General features: G+C 41.7%; 1 protein-coding gene across 1 annotated transcript in view; it reads left to right on the forward strand.

The window, feature by feature from the left end:
* Positions 1–21,774, forward strand: part of SPO11 (SPO11 initiator of meiotic double stranded breaks) — a 435,933-nt gene that overhangs the window by 305,143 nt on the left and 109,016 nt on the right. The window lies entirely within an intron of this gene.

A 21,774-nucleotide genomic window follows, 5' to 3' on the forward strand; every position in this document is an offset into this window, starting at 1 on the left:
AGGAGTGAGGTAAACTTCAGATCAGGGGACAGCGGGCAGATGAATCTGCATAGAGGTATGTAGCAGTTTTTATTTTCTGACAATGGAATTGATGAGAAAATCCTGCCATACCGATATAATGTCATGTATGTATACTTTACACTTCAGTATTCTGGGGAATGGTACTTCACTAGAATTACACTGTAAGAAATACATAAAGCTGTTTAATAACTAGAGATTATGTTTAACGTTTTTGCTGGAATGTAAAATCGTTTTCATTTGCTGAGGTACTGTGTGAATAAATGTTTGGGCACTATTTTTCCACTTGGCAGTTGCTTAATCTGTTTTTCTGACAGTTTCTGTTCTCCCTCACTGCTGTGTGTGAGGGGGAGGGGCCGTTTTTTGGCGCTTTTACTATGCATCAAATATTTCAGTCAGCAACTCATTGTATTCCCTGCATGATCCGGTTCATCTCTACAGAGCTCAGGGGTCTTCAAAACTTATTTTGAGGGAGGTAATTTCTCTCAGCAGAGCTGTGAGAATTATAGTTTGACTGAGATAAAAAACGTTTATTCTGTAATTTGTCTCCTGCTTTCAGAATTTGTTATCCTTGCTAATGGGATTAAACCTTTGCTAAAGTTGTGTTGTTTACAAGGATTGAGGCTATAACTGTTTCAATTTATTAATTTTCAACTGTCATAGATCTTCTGTGCTTCTTAAAGGCACAGTACGTTTTAATATTATTCTAATTGAATTGTATTTCCAAGTTGCAAGTTTATTTGCTAGTGTGTTAAACATGTCTGATTCAGAGGATGATACCTGTGTCATTTGTTGCAATGCCAAAGTGGAGCCCAATAGAAATTTATGTACTAACTGTATTGATGCTACTTTAAATAAAAGTCAATCTGTACAAATTGAACAAATTTCACCAAACAACGAGGGGAGAGTTATGCCGACTAACTCGCCTCACGTGTCAGTACCTACATCTCCCGCTCAGAGGGAGGTGCGTGATATTGTAGCGCCGAGTACATCTGGGCGGCCATTACAAATCACATTACAGGATATGGCTACTGTTATGACTGAGGTTTTGGCTAAATTACCAGAACTAAGAGGTAAGCGTGATCACTCTGGGGTGAGAACAGAGTGCGCTGATAATATTAGGGCCATGTCAGACACTGCGTCACAGGTGGCAGAACATGAGGACGGAGAACTTCATTCTGTGGGTGACGGTTCTGATCCAAACAGACTGGATTCAGATATTTCAAATTTTAAATTTAAACTGGAAAACCTCCGTGTATTACTAGGGGAGGTGTTAGCGGCTCTGAATGATTGTAACACAGTTGCAATACCAGAGAAAATGTGTAGGTTGGATAAATATTTTGCGGTACCGACGAGTACTGAGGTTTTTCCTATACCTAAGAGACTTACTGAAATTGTTACTAAGGAGTGGGATAGACCCGGTGTGCCGTTCTCACCCCCTCCGATATTTAGAAAAATGTTTCCAATAGACGCCACCACAAGGGACTTATGGCAAACGGTCCCTAAGGTGGAGGGAGCAGTTTCTACCTTAGCTAAGCGTACCACTATCCCGGTGGAGGATAGCTGTGCTTTTTCAGATCCAATGGATAAAAAGTTAGAGGGTTACCTTAAGAAAATGTTTGTTCAACAAGGTTTTATATTGCAACCCCTTGCATGCATTGCGCCGATCACGGCTGCAGCGGCATTCTGGATTGAGTCTCTGGAAGAGAACATTGGTTCAGCTACTCTGGACGACATTACGGACAGGCTTAGAGTCCTTAAACTAGCTAATTCATTCATTTCGGAGGCTGTAGTACATCTTACTAAACTTACGGCGAAGAATTCAGGATTCGCCATTCAGGCACGCAGGGCGCTGTGGCTAAAATCCTGGTCAGCTGATGTTACTTCTAAGTCTAAATTGCTTAATATACCTTTCAAAGGGCAGACCTTATTCGGGCCCGGGTTGAAAGAGATTATCGCTGACATTACAGGAGGTAAAGGCCATGCCCTGCCTCAGGACAAAGCCAAAGCCAAGACTAGACAGTCTAATTTTCGTTCCTTTCGTAATTTCAAAGCAGGAGCAGCATCAACTTCCTCTGCACCAAAACAGGAAGGAGCTGTTGCTCGCTACAGACAAGGCTGGAAACCTAACCAGTCCTGGAACAAGGGCAAGCAGACTAGGAAACCTGCTGCTGCCCCTAAAACAGCATGAATTGAGGGCCCCCGATCCGGGATCGGATCTAGTGGGGGGCAGACTTTCTCTCTTCGCCCAGGCTTGGGCAAGAGATGTTCAGGATCCCTGGGCGCTAGAGATAATATCTCAGGGATACCTTCTGGACTTCAAATACTCTCCTCCAAGAGAGAGATTTCATCTGTCAAGATTGTCAACAATCCAGACAAAGAAAGAGGCGTTTCTACGCTGCGTACAAGAGCTCTTGTTAATGGGAGTAATCCATCCAGTTCCACAATCGGAACAGGGACAGGGGTTTTACTCAAATCTGTTTGTGGTTCCCAAAAAAGAGGGAACTTTCAGACCAATCCTGGACTTAAAGATCCTAAACAAATTCCTAAGAGTTCCATCGTTCAAGATGGAGACTATTCGGACAATTTTACCTATGATCCAAGAGGGTCAGTACATGACCACTGTAGATTTAAAAGATGCTTACCTTCACATACCGATTCACAAGGATCATTATCGGTACCTAAGGTTTGCCTTCCTAGATAGGCATTACCAGTTTGTGGCTCTTCCATTCGGATTGGCTACAGCTCCAAGAATCTTCACAAAGGTTCTGGGTGCTCTTCTGGCGGTACTAAGACCGCGGGGAATCTCGGTAGCTCCATACCTAGACGACATTCTGATACAAGCTTCAAGCTTTCAAACTGCCAAGTCTCATACAGAGTTAGTGCTGGCATTTCTAAGGTCACATGGATGGAAGGTGAACGAAAAGAAAAGTTCACTCGTTCCACTCACAAGAGTTCCCTTCCTGGGGACTCTTATAGATTCTGTAGAAATGAAGATTTACCTGACAGAGGACAGGCTAACAAGACTTCAAAGTGCTTGCCGCACCCTTCATTCCATTCAACACCCGTCAGTGGCTCAATGCATGGAGGTAATCGGCTTAATGGTAGCGGCAATGGACATAGTACCCTTTGCACGCTTACACCTCAGACCACTGCAACTGTGCATGCTAAGTCAGTGGAATGGGGATTACTCAGACTTATCCCCTTCTCTGAATCTGGATCAAGAGACCAGAAATTCTCTTCTATGGTGGCTTTCTCGGCCACATCTGTCCAGGGGGATGCCATTCAGCAGACCAGACTGGACAATTGTAACAACAGACGCCAGCCTTCTAGGTTGGGGTGCCGTCTGGAATTCTCTGAAGGCTCAGGGACAATGGAGTCAGGAGGAGAGTCTCCTGCCAATAAACATTCTGGAATTGAGAGCAGTTCTCAATGCCCTCCTGGCTTGGCCCCAGTTGACAACTCGGGGGTTCATCAGGTTTCAGTCGGACAACATCACGACTGTAGCTTACATCAACCATCAGGGAGGGACAAGAAGCTCCCTAGCTATGATGGAAGTATCAAAGATAATTTGCTGGGCAGAGTCTCACTCTTGCCACCTGTCAGCAATCCACATCCTGGGAGTGGAGAACTGGGAGGCGGATTTCTTAAGTCGTCAGACTTTTCATCCGGGGGAGTGGGAACTTCATCCGGAGGTCTTTGCCCAAATACTTCGACGTTGGGGCAAACCAGAGATAGATCTCATGGCGTCTCGACAGAACGCCAAGCTTCCTCGTTACGGGTCCAGATCCAGGGATCCAGGAGCAGTCCTGATAGATGCTCTGACAGCACCTTGGGACTTCAGGATGGCTTACGTGTTTCCACCCTTCCCGTTGCTTCCTCGATTGATTGCCAGAATCAAACAAGAGAGAGCATCAGTGATTCTAATAGCACCTGCGTGGCCACGCAGGACTTGGTATGCAGACCTGGTGGACATGTCATCCTGTCCACCTTGGTCTCTACCTCTGAAACAGGACCTTCTGATACAGGGTCCCTTCAAACATCAAAATCTAACTTCTCTGAAGCTGACTGCTTGGAAATTGAACGCTTGATTTTATCAAGACGTGGATTTTCTGAGTCAGTTATTGATACCTTAATACAGGCTAGGAAACCTGTTACCAGAAAGATTTACCATAAGATATGGCGTAAATACCTATATTGGTGTGAATCCAAAGGTTACTCTTGGAGTAAGGTTAGGATTCCTAGGATATTGTCTTTTCTACAAGAAGGTTTAGAAAAGGGTTTATCTGCTAGTTCATTAAAGGGACAGATCTCAGCTCTGTCCATTCTGTTACACAAACGTCTGTCAGAAGTTCCTGACGTCCAGGCTTTTTGTCAGGCTTTGGCCAGAATTAAGCCTGTGTTTAAAACTGTTGCTCCACCATGGAGTTTAAACCTTGTTCTTAATGTTTTACAGGGCGTTCCGTTTGAACCCCTTCATTCCATTGATATAAAGTTGTTATCTTGGAAAGTTCTATTTTTAATGGCTATTTCCTCGGCTCGAAGAGTCTCTGAATTATCAGCCTTACATTGTGATTCTCCTTATTTGATTTTTCATTCGGATAAGGTAGTCCTGCGTACTAAACCTGGGTTCTTACCTAAGGTAGTTACTAACAGGAATATCAATCAAGAGATTGTTGTTCCTTCTTTATGCCCAAATCCTTCTTCAAAGAAGGAACGTCTACTGCACAACCTGGATGTAGTCCGTGCTCTAAAATTTTACTTACAGGCAACTAAGGAATTTCGACAAACGTCTTCTCTGTTTGTCATTTACTCTGGGCAGAGGAGAGGTCAAAAAGCTTCCGCTACCTCTCTTTCTTTTTGGCTTCGTAGCATAATTCGTTTAGCTTATGAGACTGCTGGACAGCAGCCTCCTGAAAGAATTACAGCTCATTCTACTAGAGCTGTGGCTTCCACTTGGGCCTTCAAGAATGAGGCCTCTGTTGAACAGATTTGCAAGGCTGCAACTTGGTCTTCGCTTCATACTTTTTCCAAATTTTACAAATTTGACACTTTTGCTTCATCGGAGGCTATTTTTGGGAGAAAGGTTCTTCAGGCAGTGGTTCCTTCTGTATAAAGAGCCTGCCTATCCCTCCCGTCATCCGTGTACTTTTGCTTTGGTATTGGTATCCCAGAAGTAATGATGACCCGTGGACTGATCACACTTAACAGAAGAAAACATAATTTATGCTTACCTGATAAATTCCTTTCTTCTGTAGTGTGATCAGTCCACGGCCCGCCCTGTTTTTAAGGCAGGTAAATATTTTTTAATTTATACTCCAGTCACCACTTCACCCTTGGCTTTTCCTTTCTCGTTGGTCCTTGGTCGAATGACTGGGAGTGACGTAGAGGGGAGGAGCTATATGCAGCTCTGCTGGGTGAATCCTCTTGCACTTCCTGTTGGGGAGGAGTAATATCCCAGAAGTAATGATGACCCGTGGACTGATCACACTACAGAAGAAAGGAATTTATCAGGTAAGCATAAATTATGTTTTTGTTGTGCGGTAAGCCGCATACCGCAAAAAATCCAAGTTCCAACTTGGCGTGCTCCTGCACGTATTCCCCCATAAAGATCAATAGAGAAGAAATGTTGGAAAAAACCTAACACCTTCGATTGGGAAATCGCTACTGCATTTTCTCATTCCCCATTGAAGTCTATGGAGAAAAGAACACCCTAACGTAAGCCCCTAGTCTATTAACCCCTAAACCGCCATCCCCCCACATCACAACTACTAAAATAAATTGATTAACCTCTAAACTAACCCCCCACATCGCCAACACTAAATAAACAGATTAACCCCTAAACAGCCATCCCCCACATCATTAGTACTAAAATAAACCTATTAACCCCTAAACCACGATCGCCCCCCACATCGCGACTTCTAAAATAATCCTATTAACCCCTAAACCGCCGTCCCCCCACATTGCTAATACTAAAAAAAAAATATCAACCCCTAAACCGCTGTCCCTCCACATCGCTACTACTAAAATAAACCTATTAAACCCTAAACCACCATCCCCCCAAACCGCAACTACCTAAATTAAACTGTTAACCCCTAAACCTAACACTCCCTAACTTTTAAATTAAAGTTACAATATACTAACTACCTTAAAATAAATAAAAACTTAACCGTGAAAAAAATAAAACCTTAGCTTAAAGTACAAAAAAAACTAACATTACTGAGAATAATAAAAATCTAACATTACACAAAATAAAAAATGCTGAGCTTACAAAAAATAAAATAACCTAACATTACACAAAATAACAAGAAATTATCCAAAATAAAAAAAAAGTTATTCCTAATCTAATACCCCTTAAAAACAAAAAAGCCACCCCAAAATAAAAAACTAAGTTAACAATAAACTACCAATAGCCCTTAAAAACGCCTTTTGTAGGGCATTGCCCTAAAGATATCAGCTCTTATTCACACAAAAATACAAAGTACCCCCTAAAATTACAACCCCCCACCCACCCAACTCCTCCAAAATAAAAAACACCTAACTAAGAAAAAATAAACTAATCTACCCATTGTCCCTAAAGGGGCATTTGTATGGGCAATCAGATCTTTTACTGACCATAAAAATAAAAAATAGCCCTAATCTAATAAAAAAAAACCATCCCAAAAAAACAAAACAAAAAAAACTAACACTAACCCCAAAATAGGTACTCACCATTACTGAAGTCTGACGATGCCTCTTCTTCCAGGTGGCGAAAAGTCTTCATCCGGGCGGATCCATCTTCTTTCATTGCAGGACCATCTTCTATCTTCTTGCCGGAGGTGCGGAGCGGTCTTCTGAGGCGTGGATCCGGAGCAGTGGTCCTTGGCAGTCATCAGCGACAAGGAGGGTCCTCTTCATGCGATCGTCCACCGCTCACTGAAGATTGAATGCAAGGTACCCCTTTTATATTGGGGTACCCTTGCATTCCTATTGGCTAAAAAATAAAAATCAGCCAATAGGATTAGAGCTGTTTACATCCTATAGGCTGATTATACTTTGATCAAATCAGCCAATAGAATGAAATAAGCTCTCATCCTATTGGCTGATTTTAATTTTTTAGCAAATAGGAATGCAAGGGTACCCCAATATAAAAGGGGTACTGTGCATTCAATCTTCAGTGACGATTGGATAATGAGGACCCTCCACATTGCTGATGAATGCCAACGAGGACCACCGCTCTGGATCTACGCCTCAGAAGACTGCTCCGTACTTCCGGCAAGAAGATAGATCAGCCCGGATTAAGACTTTTCCCCGTCTGGAATTAGATGCATCACCGATCAACAATGGTGAGTACCTATTTTGGGGTTAGTGTTAGTTTTTTTTTTTAGATTAGGGCTTTTTTATTTTTATGGGCAGTAAAAGAGCTGTTTGGCTTTTTTGTTTTTAAAGGGGGTATTAGATTGGGAATAATTTTTTTATTTTGGATAATTTTGTAATCTTAGCTATTTTTTTTTTTTTAGTAATGTTAGGTTTTTTTTTTTTTTTAAATGTAACGTTAGGTTTTTTTTCTGTAATGTTAGATTTTTTCATTTTGTGTAATTTTAGATTTTTATTATTTTCTGTAATGTTAGTTTTTTTTGTAGTTTAAACTTAGGTTTTATTTTTTTCACAGGTACATTTTTATTTATTTTAAGGTAGTTAGTATATTATAACTTTAATTTAAAGTTAGGGGATGTTAGGTTTAGGGATTAATAGTTTAATTTAGGTAGTCACAATGTGGGGGGATGGCATTGTAGAGATTAATAGATTATTTTTTTAGTAGTAGCGATGTGGGGGGTGGCGTTTTAGAAGTAAATAGGTTTATTTTATTAGTAGCGATATGGGGGGACGGCGGTTAAGGGGTTAATAGGTTTATTTTAGTAGTAGCAATGTGGGGGGACAGCAGTTTAGGGGTTATTAGGTTTATTTTAGTAGTAGCAATGTGGGGGGACGGCAGTTTAGGGGTTAACAGCTTTACGTATTTATTAGTTGCAATACTGGGGAAGGCGATTTATGGGTCAATAGTGTAGTTTATGGGTGTTAGTGTACTTTGTAACATTTTTTTTTATGGGTTTTGTGAAACCTTTTTGTTTCGTAAAATCCATAACTACTGTACAGGTCTTTGAATGCAGAATGGATTGTTGCGGTATAGGCCATAATGATACAGAGCAACTTGTAATCTTGGTCTACATTGGCGATGGAAAGTAAAAGATTGCTTTAAAATATATCCCACAACAAAAAACATACTGCAGCCTACACTATTAACCCCCACACCACCATAAACCCCCTCCGCAATTACCCCTACACTACTTAACCCCTATACCGCCACAACCCCCCACCGCAATAACTACTACACTACTTAACTCCTATACCGCCATAACCCACCCAAAAACCCTACACTACTTAACCCCTATACCACCACAACCCTCCACCACAATAACCCGTACACTACTTAACCAACAACCACAATAATCCCTACACTACTTAAAACCCCACTGCAAACTACCCCAACACTACTTAAACCCCTAACTGCCAATACCACCACCGCAAACTACCCCAACCAATTAAACCCCAATGCAAACTACCCCTAACCTATCAATCCCCTAACTGGCAATACCCCACCGCAAACTACCCCTACAGTACTTAAATCCCTAACATAACCCTGCCCCAAGACCCCTAACCTAACACTCCTTATGTTACAAAAAATAAAAAACACATTACAAAAAAAATGCTACCAACCCCCCACACACACAGGAAGGCTTATCCTAAAACTAAAGTCCCCTTAAAAAACAACAACAACAAAAACATTTTTTTTACTAACAATTAAACTTAGTTGAAGTGAATATCTTTTTTGCATTAAAAACATCTATACTAAAAATAAAGTAACCCCCCCCAAAAAAATTGTATCTTTAAAAAACCTACACTAAAAATTGTCCTAAGAAGGACATTTTCTAAGGCATTGCCCTAAAGTGATCAGCTCTTTTGCCTGTAAAAAAATAAATAAATAACGGAATTTAAATTTACCGATAAATGTATTTCCTTCGGGCTGATGAGATTCTATAGCTTGATAACGTGGGGTATATTCCAGCCTATCAGTATGAGGTCAAGAACCCTTACAGAACTTTAGCCCCTCCCACTTCCTCTAAATCTCCAGATTACATATAGTCGAGCAGAAGAGAGAGACAGAAAAAAGGTAGGAAAGACAGAAACCAGGGTTACGAGTTGCAAATGAGAACTGTCACCCATTTACAAAAATAGGGCGGGGGCTATGGACTCTCATCAGCTAAAGGAAATAAAATGTATTGGTAAATAAAAATTCTGTTTTCCTTCTTCACTAATGAGAGTCCATAGCTTCTTAACATGTAGGATACAATACCCAAGTTGAGAGTGCACGTTAAGAACGGGTGGGACAAAAAGTAGGTAGTTCCTATTTGCCGGACACTGTGGCCTGAAAGACTTTCCTGCCAATAGCTGCTTTAGAAGAAGCATAAATGTCAAATGATAAAATATGAAACAAAGTGTGAAGGGAAGACCAAGTTGCCGCATTGCAAATCTGTTCCAAGGAGACATCATCCTTGAAAGCCCAGGAAGTAGATACTTGTCTCATAGAGAGAGCAGTTACTCTCTTCAGTTGTGGATTTAATGCAACCAAGTAAGCCTTACAAATAATCTGCTTATGCCAAAGCTTTCTGACCCTTCCTAGGACCAGAGTAGTGGACAAATAAACTGGAAGTTTGTCTAAAGTCTTTAGTAGCCTGAAAATAGAACTTTAAAGCTCTGGAAACTCTATGTTGTGAAGTAAAATTTATTTTTAGATTAGAAGGCTTTGGTCACAAAGATGAACAACTATTTCCTGATTAATATTTTATGAAGATAGCACCTTCAGGAAGAAAATCATGTTTGGTCCACAGAAAAAAAAAAACAACCTTCCAAGACAACAGTTTAAAGTCTAAAATATGCATGGTTTCGAAAGGAGAACCTTACATAACAGAGATAACTAAATTCAAGTTCCAAGTAGGAGAAATTGGCCTAACAACAGGACAAATTCTCACCAGGGCTTGAACAAAAGTTTGAACTTAGCCAACTTTTTGTGAAACAAAACAGGTAATTCGATATCTGACCCTTTAGAGAACTAGCCGATAGGCCCTTATCTAGTCCATCCTCAAGGTATTGAAGTATTCAGGGAATTTTAAAGGATTTACCAGAAAAAAACCTCAAGAAGAACACCAAAGAAAGTAAGCTTTCTAAATGTTATGATAAATTATTTGCTTAACTGGCTTACTTGCATGAAGCAAAGTATAGATATCCGAGTCAGAAAAACCACTGATCTTGAGGTCTAAGCATTTAACCTTCAAATTCAGCAAACTGAGATCTGGGTCCTTGAGACAGAAGATCCTTCCTTAGGGGTAGGGTTCAGGTAGAAACAGAAGGCATCTGAATGAGGTCTGCATACCAAGTTTTGCAGGCCCACACCTGTAAGGCTCGTGGGATATTCCTATATCAGACCAAACTCGGCCAGTAGTCTTGTTATCCCGGCATCGAGCTGAAAAGATAGGGAATATCCCAGAGCACAGAATATTAGACAAATGAGGAGAGCAGCAAACAAAACAGGCAGGGAAGCACAAGGCAAGCTACGAGAATGGTCAGGCAGGCAGGGATCAGTAACAATAAATCAGTCCAGCAATACAGGGGTTAACCAGGAAGAGTAGTGAGACAGGCAGAGTTCAGCAACAATATCAGTCAGTAATGAAAGGGTTAACCAGGTAGCGTAGTGAGACATGCAAGGATCAGCAACAATCAATCAGTCCAGCAATTCAGGGGTTAACCAAGTGAGACAGGCAGGGATCAGCAACAATGTATCAGTCCAGAAAACAATCTATCACGCCCAGGAGTACACAAAGTAGCACCTATACTTGGGCAGTGATAGATTGTTTGCTGCCCATTTAAATAACTGAGGCGCCACAGGACCGGTCGGCATCAGGAGCATGCAGCGATGACGTCAGCGCCGCACGCCTCCAGAGCCAACACAGCCCAAGGCAACGAGCAGTAAGGAGACGCCGCGCCACTAGCAACGGCTAGAGCGGCGCGGCGTGACAACACCAAAGCTATGAGAATTACTGAAGCTGAATCCTGTTTGATTCTTGCAATCAACAAATTGGGAAAACAGGAATGGTAAATGAAATATTCAGGGAGAAACTAAAGCATCTATCATAGAGCTTTGGAGTGTCTACTTTCTTCATAAATGGAAAGAGTCCACAGCTGCATTCATTACTTTTGGGAATTCAGAACCTGGCCACCAGGAGGAGGCAAAGACACTTCAGCCAAAGGCTTAAATACCCCTCCCACTTCCCTCATCCCCCAGTCATTCTTTGCCTTTTGTCCCAGGAGGTTGGCAGAGGAGTGTCAGAAGTTTTAGATTAGTCTCTTATGGAGGGTAGTACTCTTCGGCATCGGATTGGAGTTTTAAGTAGTCCTGTCAGCCTTTCAGTGAAAGCATGGATGAAAGTTAGAGTCCGGAGATGCAGAGAGAGTCTTTCTGCAAAACCATCCCAACTCATATTAATAGCTCCACAAGCAATCACATTGACGAGTTTCGCTGCCTGCTTTCTTCTCTCAAGTCCATGGCAGAAGCGATGCTACTATCTGTCGGGTGCAGTTTTTTTGGACTTACGTTTCATCTGGTGACCGGGTGTGGTCACGTTTTTGGGCTCCATTTCCGCATTCCTGGCCGTGTGACGATGGAGAAATTCTGGTCTGCTGGTGTCTGGTTCATAGGTGGTGGTAAATGCCCCAGCCATTGTGGGTGTCAGGTCCCGTTTAGATTTTTTAGTCCACTCTTTTGTATTCAAAATATGTTTTGGATTCTACTCCTTGTGCAGAATGTGTATTGCCCCGGATGATACAAGCCTATCAGTTATGTTCTGAATGCCGTATTAGAGTGCTCAATTCCTTGGGATCGGAGAATCAAGGGACCGCTGAGCCATCCACCTCTGGGGCTTCTGTCCTCCGAGTGGCGAGTTCCCTTCCACCATCTCTTACTACGCATGCAGGTAACCCAGACTTTGCTAATCCTTCTCGGGAAGGTGGCTTGTTCCCACCGGGGGTTTCGGCACAATGTCGCATGTTCATAATTTTGGCGCTGGCGCATCTGCAACTTCCAAAAAGTTGCTTCAGATATTGTTTGGATTCCGTTATCTGGGGCTCCTCAGGCATGGGATGGCCTGTTCAGCTCTCTGAGGGAACGAATGTCCCTGAGGTTTCAGGGGGTCAACCTTCGGGGCAGCATACCCGCGCCCGCTCCGGCAGGGTATGCTGTGCTTTTCGGTATAGACTGGCACGCCTTCATGTTCTTTTGAGGCACGCTTTGGCGTCATTGGAAGATCCCATCCTTAATGGATCTGAGAATCGTCAGTCTTCTTCTTCGAATAGCTTTCAGAATTAGATATAAGGGGATGAAGTATTCCTCTTATATGCTTATTTGTTGAGTATCCTTTTCCAGTTCCAAGCTTGAAGAACAGGGTCCCTGTTGGACTATTCTGTTCTTATTAAACAATAACCTATGGGTTGCCTTCTTTATTCACTCCGATTAGGATGATTTTTTATTGATTACAGCTCATGTTTGTTTTATTTTTCCTTCTGGAATTTTATTTTCTGGAATAGATACTTGCGACCTTTTGATCGCACTATTTACTTCTACAGAAGTTTGTTCTAGAGGACGTGTTTGGTCCCATGTATGTCTGTCGTTTATTCTCCCTCTGGTGGTGAATATATGAGGTGGACCCTTGATTGCAGACTAGTCCTGCTTGGGTTCAGATCCTTTTGTCTTGGGGCTTATTTCAGACTCGTTTTCTATTCTTGTTTTTAATTTACAAGGTCTGCTGAGCATTCTGGTAGGACCTAAGGGTTTGTGTGGCGTGGAGGATTAGTTCAGTCCTCATTAGCCTTTTTAGATGGTCGTCTGGGATTCAGTGGAGTTCTGCTGCGACACACTCAGTTGTTTCTGATGTCTTTCGGGACTTAGAGTGTTCCTTCCCACGTGGTTGAAGGTTTGGAGGATTTAGGGCCTCCTTGCCGCCGGTTCCTGGTGGTCTTGCGTTTTAGGGGCTTTTTGGACTTTTCCTTTTGGACTTTTTACTTTCGTAGTCCTTTGTTTGTTATCCTTAGTGGTTTAGCTGCCTTCTGGGAGGGCCTGTGACCTTTTCCTGGTTTTGGGAGTTAGTCTTCCCTTTTGGGAACGATAGGCTGTGTTGTCTCATTCTCCAAGCTTTGCTTAGGGGGTTTTCTACCGGGGTTGGGATGCTTTGCATTCTTTTTCATTAGGTGGATTCCTCTGGTTACGTACTCTGTGGTGTTTAGGGGCACACTGGCATGGCCTCGTGGCTTACTCTAGCCTAGTGTACTTTTACCACCAGGTTTAACTTTATCAGTGTGCTGTATACACTGTGTCTGTACTTAGTTTATCTCCTCAGCACTGTATTCTTCCTTTCCTTACACTACTGTAATCGAGCAATTAAGTGCATCTCAGATCTCTGTACCTTTGACTAACTTAATGGAGCGCAGATCTACTAATAATTGAACCCTCTCCTGTTATTGTCTACTGTGTAGACATTCTTGTATGTTCCCCTTCTCAGCTGTGTATGTCCTGTGTTGAGTCTGTATCCAACCCTAGACAGGGTCTTGTAGTGCTGTCCCTAATTCAGGTATCTACAGCTCACCCCAGCTATAACCTGGAAGATTCAACAGAACTATCTCTAAAATTTAAATAATACATTTACTCTGCTATTACTGAGTTGATAGCTGTCATGCTTTCAGCAGTTAAACACAGACACATGCATGCAGCATAAGTTGATATTTTGCATGCCTTGAGCTCATCACGTACATCACTTAGGAGCGACCAAAGTACCCTACAGACAAACAGGGTACTTTAGAACCTGAAAATTCCTCTTTTGGGGATGGGATTTCTGAGATTCATGACCCCCCCCCCCAAAAGCAGTGACAGAAGATGTGTGCTTTAACTCAGACTATAGCATATTCATGCATTATTATGAATAGCATTAAGTGCTTTGAAGGTTGGCAATTCTTCAACTCATGACAAGCCACCTGTTAAAAAGCCAGTGGTTGACAAATCTGTTTAAAATTTAGAAGCCATTAAGAAAATGTAGGTGCCAGACAGTGGTATTTGTATATAGACATATAGAGAGTAACCCGGAAAGCTAGGTGCTCCCTGGCTCCTGGGTTTGTCGAGCCTTGCTTTAAGCCAGCTTTTGAACTGTCCTCTTGCTTCCAAGTGTCTGATTCAGTCGCTGAGCTAGGGAATGGAGTAAACCAGGTAAATCCTTTATTCTGTCAGCAAAATTTAAAGTAAAGTTCCCTCTTCCCTCTGCAAAATTGAAGGTATGAGAGATTCTTTACTCGGTGGACTACAATTACCTTAGAGGATAGTACCTCTTTCAAGGATCCTATGGATAGTAAGTTTGAAGGCTTTCATAGACGATTCTTTCAGCTGGCAGGATTTATGTTCTACACAGCAGTTGGTGTAGCTTAAAGTTTATATTTAGTGAAACATCCTTGGAAGAGAACCAGTATTGTTTAAAGCTCCTAAGGACTTCTAACAGCTTAATTTGTGATGCAGCAGTGGAGATGATCTGCATTAATGCGGACAGAGTTGCTATGATTATTTTGGCAAGATAAGCCTTATGGCTTAAATCCTGATCGAGTTCCATTAAAGGCCAAAGCCTTTCTGGCTTGTGTGGCAGATTTTAACTCAATGGGAGTTTTTGCTCACTTTCTGCCATATTACTGAATCAGGATTTCTATTTAAACTTTGGCTTATCCTGGATCTCAAAACCTTGAACAAATTTTTTTGAAAGTTCACACTTTCAAGATGGAGATTTTTTGCACTATCCTTCATTTAGTGCAAGAGGGCTAGTTTATGTCAAGCACCAACCGAAAACATACTTATTTGCATATTCCCATTCCCTTTTGGTTTTGCTAAAACCTCAGGGTATTTACAAAGGCTCTATAGGCCTTATTATTATTATTATCATCATTTATTTGTATAGCGCCGCCAAATTCTGTAGCGCTGGGGTAGTGACAGCTGATGGCATCTCAGTAGCACTCTATCCAGATGAAATTCTGGTGTAACCGTCCTCTCTTTAGCTCGCTGTGAAAAACACAGTTGCTGTTCTTCAACTGCTTCACAGTCATGGTTGGTACATTACCCTTGCAAAGAGATCTTTGACACCTCAAACTTGTCCAGTTAGACAATGTCACGGCTGTGGCCTATATCAACCATCCGTGTGGAGCTCAAAGTCCGCTAGCAATGAAGGAAGTAGCCCAAATAATTGTACCATCTCAGCAATTCACATTCCGGGGGTCAACAATTGGGAAGCAGATTATCACCTTCAAAATTTGCATCTCGGAGAGTGGTCTCTTAACCAGGAAATATTCATTCCGATTGTTTTGAGGTGGGGCCTTCTGGAAATAGATCTGATGGCTTCCCGTCTCAAGCACAAACTCCCAGATATTGTGTCACATCCAGAGATCCCAGAGAGGAGCTTGTAGATGCTCTATTAGTCCCTTGGACACTTCATATAGTCTAATGTTTTTTACCATTTGTTCTACTCCCAAAAATCATAGCCTGAATCAGGCAGGAGTGTTTGTCAGTCATTCTGATTGCTCCAGCTTGGCCCCACTGAATATGGTATGCAGATGTAATTTAGTTGTCCACTGCTCCACCTTGGATCCTTTATTTTACCAAGATCAACAAACTATAATTTTGACTATAATTTTGACGATTTGGAGATTGAACACTTGATTTTGAAGAGGTTTTTCTGATGCTGCATTAGACACCCAGAAGCCACTCACTAGGAAGATTTACCATAAGAAAAATGTTTCTTTCTTGGTGAGAAGGTCACTCTTAGAATTCCTAGGATTCTTCAGTTCTTGCAGGATAGGATGGCCTATATAAAGGCTTGTCAGCCATTACCCTAAACCAGAGCTCAACAAATATGTTAAAAATCTAGGAGCCAGCAGAAAAATCTAGGAGTCAGGTTTTTTTTTTGGGAGGGGGGGGGGGCTTTGTGTGTGTGTGCACGTTTCCTCTTTACAGTGTCCAGTGACAAATTTCCCAAAATGAGAGTGACTGAAGCTGCAGAATTGATATGCTGCCAGATACATTTATATTCAGCTTCACATAGCTTATTTTGTTCCATATACATTAATTATCCTCTGCAATATGTTATATATTCTCGTGTTAATCTTTTGAGTTGTGTAGAGTAAATAATATTTACTGCTAATACAATTCATCCTGTATTGTATTTTCTTGGTTTTGCAATGTTACTTGCTGCCAAGCAGGTGGTGGTGGTACATAAAATTTGAGCAGTTATACCCATGAAGATTTCTATATTATGGAGAAGAAAAAAAAATTACAAATATTTTATAAAATAGTCTGTATATGCAATACTAGTTTATTTAATATTTTGTACAGTCCTACTTTATGATAATTTCTTGTAAGGCAAAAACTCACTTCAGTACTAATTTCATTATAAAGTAAAAATGATTTGCAGACTAACTTTCATTCACGGCAGCCAGTTCCTTCTTATAATACTGGGGTTTTGATTTGAGAAGTACATGGGATATATTTTATATTCATGTACCACCCTAAGTATACTATTAATCAAGTGACCTGGAATCTAGACTACATGCCACAGAAACACACAAGGCTCTTAGTGTAGCCGATCAGGAAAAATAACTGACTGTAATGGGCAGTTTTTTCTAAGCAAGAAAAAATAAAAAATAAATATTGTATCTCCTCTACAGTGAAAAGGGAAGTCACTGAGCTTGTCAGGTTCTGCTTCTGCTTGAAACTGAGATTTCTGGTCAAGGAGTATTGTAGCATATTACTATGGTTAGCAGATGTAGCTGCTGTGCTTAACCATTCCACACGCACAATCTGAAGCCCCTCCTTCCCAGACCAGACCTCTCCCTCATTGGCCATGTAGTTCCCAGCTGTGTGGCCTTAAAATAATCTAGCCACATCGGGCTAACCAGTGGTGCCTTGGCGCCTGGGTTTGTTGAGCTCTGCCTTAAAGGGACAGTCTAGGCCAAAATAAACTTTCATGATTCATATAGAGCATGTAATTTTAAACAATTTTCCAATTTACTTTTATCACCAATTTTGCTTTGTTCTCTTGGTATTCTTAGTTGAAAGCTTAACCTAGGTGGTTCATATGCTAAAAGGCCACCTCTTTTCAGAATGCATTTTAACAGTTTTTCACCACTAGAGGGTGTTAGTTCATGTATTTCATATAGATAACACTGTGCTCGTGCACGAGAAGTTATCTGGGAGCAGGCACTGATTGGCTAAACTGCAAGTCTGTCAAAAGAACTGAAATAAAGGGGCAGTTTGCAGAGGCTTAGATACAAGATAATCACAGAGGTTAAAAGTATATTAATATAACTGTGTTGGTTATGCAAAACTGGGGAATGGATAATAAAGGGATTATCTATCTTTTTAAACAATAAAAATTCTGGTGTAGACTGTCCCTTTAAAGGGTCAGATTTCAGTTCTCTCTGTTTTATAGAAAAATAGCCAAGTTTCCAGATGTTTAAGTGTTTGTTCAGGCTTTTGTTATAAATAGTGTTTGCATGATCTTGGGTGTTAGTTTTTTCCCACTTTTTTTCTCCGTTGATTTCTATGGGGGAATACATGCACATGCACATGAAAAGTTAAATTAAGTTTTTCATACTAATCGGGTAAATGCTACCGCAAAATAATTTTTTTTTGAAACTTGTAATACGAGCGCAATCCTACTAGCACAAAAAGCTTAACTCTAGCAGAGTTTTCATTTTTGTAATCTAGCCCTTAATGTTTTGTTAACTTAGCATGTATTTGCTTACAATATTTCTCCTGTTAAGTGTAGTCAGTCCACGGGTCATCCATTACTTATGGGATATTAACTCCTCCCCAACAGGAAGTGCAAGAGGATCTCCCAAGCAGAGCTGCTATATAGCTCCTCCCCTCTACGTCACACCCAGTCATTCTCTTGCACCCAACTAATAGATAGGATGTGTGAGAGGACTGTGGTGATTAAACTTAGTTTTTATATCTTCAATCAAAAGTTTGTTATTTTAAACGGCACCGGAGTGTGTTGTTTTTCTTCTCAGGCAGAATTTGAAGAAGAATCTACCTGAGTTTTTTGTATGATCTTAGCGGACGTAACTAAGATCCATTTGCTGTTCTCGGCCATTCTGAGGAGCGAGGTAACTTCAGATCAGGGGACAGCGGGCAGGTTCACCTGCAAAGAGGTATGTTGCAGTATATTATTTTCTAAGGAATGGAATTGACTGAGAAAATACTGCTAATACCGATATAATGTAAGTACAGCCTTAAATGCAGTAGTAGCAACTGGTATCAGGCTGATATGTATGTATGTTTACACTTAAGTATTTCTGGGGAATGGCACTTCACTGGGAAAATACTGTATGCATATAACTTTTAGCCTAACTTGCAGTGTGAACGACTAGCAGCAGGCTTTTAATGACATTTCATGAATTAGATTTTAAACGTTTGCTGGCATGTTAAATCGTTTAATTATCTGAGGTACTTGGTGAAAAATTGTTTTGGGCGTTATTTTCCACATGGCTGTCGTTTGTTTTAAATTAAAACAGTTTGCTGAGCTTCCCTCACTGTTGTATTGTGAGTGGGAGGGGCCTATTTTGGCGCTTTTACTACGCATCAGAAATTCAGTCACAGTCTGCCTTTTTCTCCCTGCATGATCCAGGACGTCTCCACAGAGCTCAGGGGTCTTCAAAACTAGTTTTGAGGGAGGTAATCACTCACAGCAGACCTGTGAGACTGTGCTTTGACTGTGATAAAAACGCTTATATTTTCAATTGTTATACGTTTTTTCTGATATTAAGGGTTAATCATCCATTGCTAATGTGAGCAATACCTAATCCGGTTCATTGTTATTCAACCGTGACAGTTTTTCTGTGCTTCTTAAAGGCACAGTAACGTTTTGCATATTGCTTGTAAATTTAGTTGAAAAGTATTTCCAAGCTTGCTAGTCTAATTGCTAGTTTGTTAAACATGTCTGACACAGAGGAATCTCTTTGTGCAATATGTTCAAAAGCCAAGGTGGAGCCCAATCGAAATTTATGTACTAATTGCATTGATGCTACTTTAAATAAAAGTCAATCTGTACATGTTAAGCAACATTCACCAGACAACGAGGGGGAAGTTATGTCGACTAACTTGCCTCACGTGTCAGTACCTGCATCTCCCGCTCAGGAGGTGCGTGATATTGTAACGCCAAGTACATCAGGGCGGCCATTACAAATCACTCTACAAGACATGGCTAATGTTATGACTGAAGTTTTGTCTAAATTACCAAAACTTAGGGGTAAACGAGATCACTCTGGGGTGAGAACAGAGTGCGCTGATAATGCTAGGACCATGTCTGATACTGCGTCACAATTTGCAGAACATGAGGACGGAGAGCTTCATTCTGCGGGTGACGGATCTGATCCAAATAAACTGGATTCAGACATTTCAAATTTTAAGTTTAAGCTGGAAAACCTCCGTGTATTGCTAGGGGAGGTGTTAGCGGCTCTGAATGATTGTAACACAGTTGCAATCCCAGAGAAAATGTGTAGGTTGGATAAATATTTTGCGGTACCGACGAGTACTGACGTTTTTCCTATACCTAAGAGACTTACTGAAATTGTTACTAAGGAGTGGGATAGACCCGGTGTGCCTTTCTCTCCCCTCCTATATTCAGAAAAATGTTTCCAATAGACGCCACCACACGGGACTTATGGCAAACGGTCCCTAAGGTGGAGAGAGCAGTTTCTACTTTAGCTAAGCGTACCACTATCCCGGTGGAGGATAGCTGTGCCTTTTCAGATCCAATGGATAAAAAGTTAGAGGGTTACCTTAAGAAAATGTTTGTTCAACAAGGTTTTATATTGCAACCCCTTGCATGCATTGCGCCTGTCACGGCTGCGGCAGCATTTTGGTTTGAGTCTCTGGAAGAGACCCTGGACTTAAAACCCTTAAGATAGCTAATTCATTTATTTCTGATGCCGTAGTACATTTAACTAAACTTACGGCTAAGAATTCCGGATTCGCCATTCAGGCACGCAGAGCGCTGTGGCTAAAATCCTGGTCAGCTGATGTAACTTCTAAATCTAAATTACTTAACATACCTTTCAAGGGGCAGACTTTATTCGGGCCCGGTTTGAAAGAAATTATCGCTGATATTACGGGAGGTAAAGGCCATGCCCTGCCTCAAGACAGAGCCAAACCTAGGGCTAGACAGTCTAATTTTCGTGCCTTTCGTAACTTCAAGGCAGGAGCAGCATCAACTTCCTCTGCTCCAAAACAGGAAGGAGCTGTTGCTCGCTACAGACAAGGCTGGAAACCTAACCAGACCTGGAACAAGGGCAAGCAGGCCAGAAAACCTGCTGCTGCCCCTAAGACAGCATGAAGTGAGGGCCCCCGATCCGGAAACGGATCTAGTGGGGGGCAGACTCTCTCTCTTCGCCCAGGCTTGGGCAAGAGATGTCCAGGATCCCTGGGCGTTGGAGATCATATCTCAGGGATATCTTCTGGACTTCAAAGCTTCTCCTCCACAAGGGAGATTTCACCTTTCAAGGTTGTCAACAAACCAGATAAAGAAAGAGGCGTTTCTACGCTGTGTACAAGACCTTTTACTAATGGGAGTGATCCACCCAGTTCCGCGGTCGGAACACGGTCAAGGGTTTTACTCAAATCTGTTTGTGGTTCCCAAAAAAGAGGGAACCTTCAGACCAATATTGGATTTAAAGATCCTAAACAAATTCCTAAGAGTTCCATCGTTCAAAATGGAAACTATTCGGACAATCTTACCCATGATCCAAAGAGGTCAGTACATGACCACAGTGGATTTAAAGGATGCTTACCTTCACATACCGATTCACAAAGAACATTACCGGTATCTAAGGTTTGCCTTCCTAGACAGGCATTACCAGTTTGTAGCTCTTCCCTTCGGGTTGGCTACGGCTCCAAGAATCTTTACAAAGGTTCTGGGCTCTCTTCTGGCGGTACTACGACCGCGAGGAATTTCGGTAGCTCCGTACCTAGACGACATTCTGATACAAGCGTCAAGCTTCCAAACTGCCAAGTCTCATACAGAGTTAGTGCTGGCATTTCTAAGGTCGCATGGGTGGAAAGTGAACGAGGAGAAAAGTTCTCTCTCACCACTCACAAGAGTTCCCTTCTTGGGGACTCTTATAGATTCTGTAGAAATGAAAATTTACCTGACAGAGGACAGGTTAACAAAGCTTCTAAATGCTTGCCGTGTCCTTCATTCCATTCAACACCCGTCAGTGGCTCAATGCATGGAGGTAATCGGCTTAATGGTAGTGGCAATGGACATAGTTCCTTTTGCGCGCCTGCATCTCAGACCGCTGCAATTGTGCATGCTAAGTCAGTGGAATGGGGATTACTCAGATTTGTCCCCTACGCTGAATCTGGATCAAGAGACCAGAGATTCTCTTCTATGGTGGCTTTCTCGGCCACATCTGTCCAGGGGGATGCCCTTCAGCAGGCCAGACTGGACAATTGTAACAACAGACGCCAGCCTACTAGGTTGGGGCGCTGTCTGGAATTCCCTGAAGGCTCAGGGATCGTGGACTCAAGAGGAGAGTCTCCTTCCAATAAACATTCTGGAATTGAGAGCAGTTCTCAATGCC

Source organism: Bombina bombina, chromosome 1, assembly GCF_027579735.1.
Source record: "Bombina bombina isolate aBomBom1 chromosome 1, aBomBom1.pri, whole genome shotgun sequence".
Classification (NCBI taxonomy): domain Eukaryota; kingdom Metazoa; phylum Chordata; class Amphibia; order Anura; family Bombinatoridae; genus Bombina; species Bombina bombina.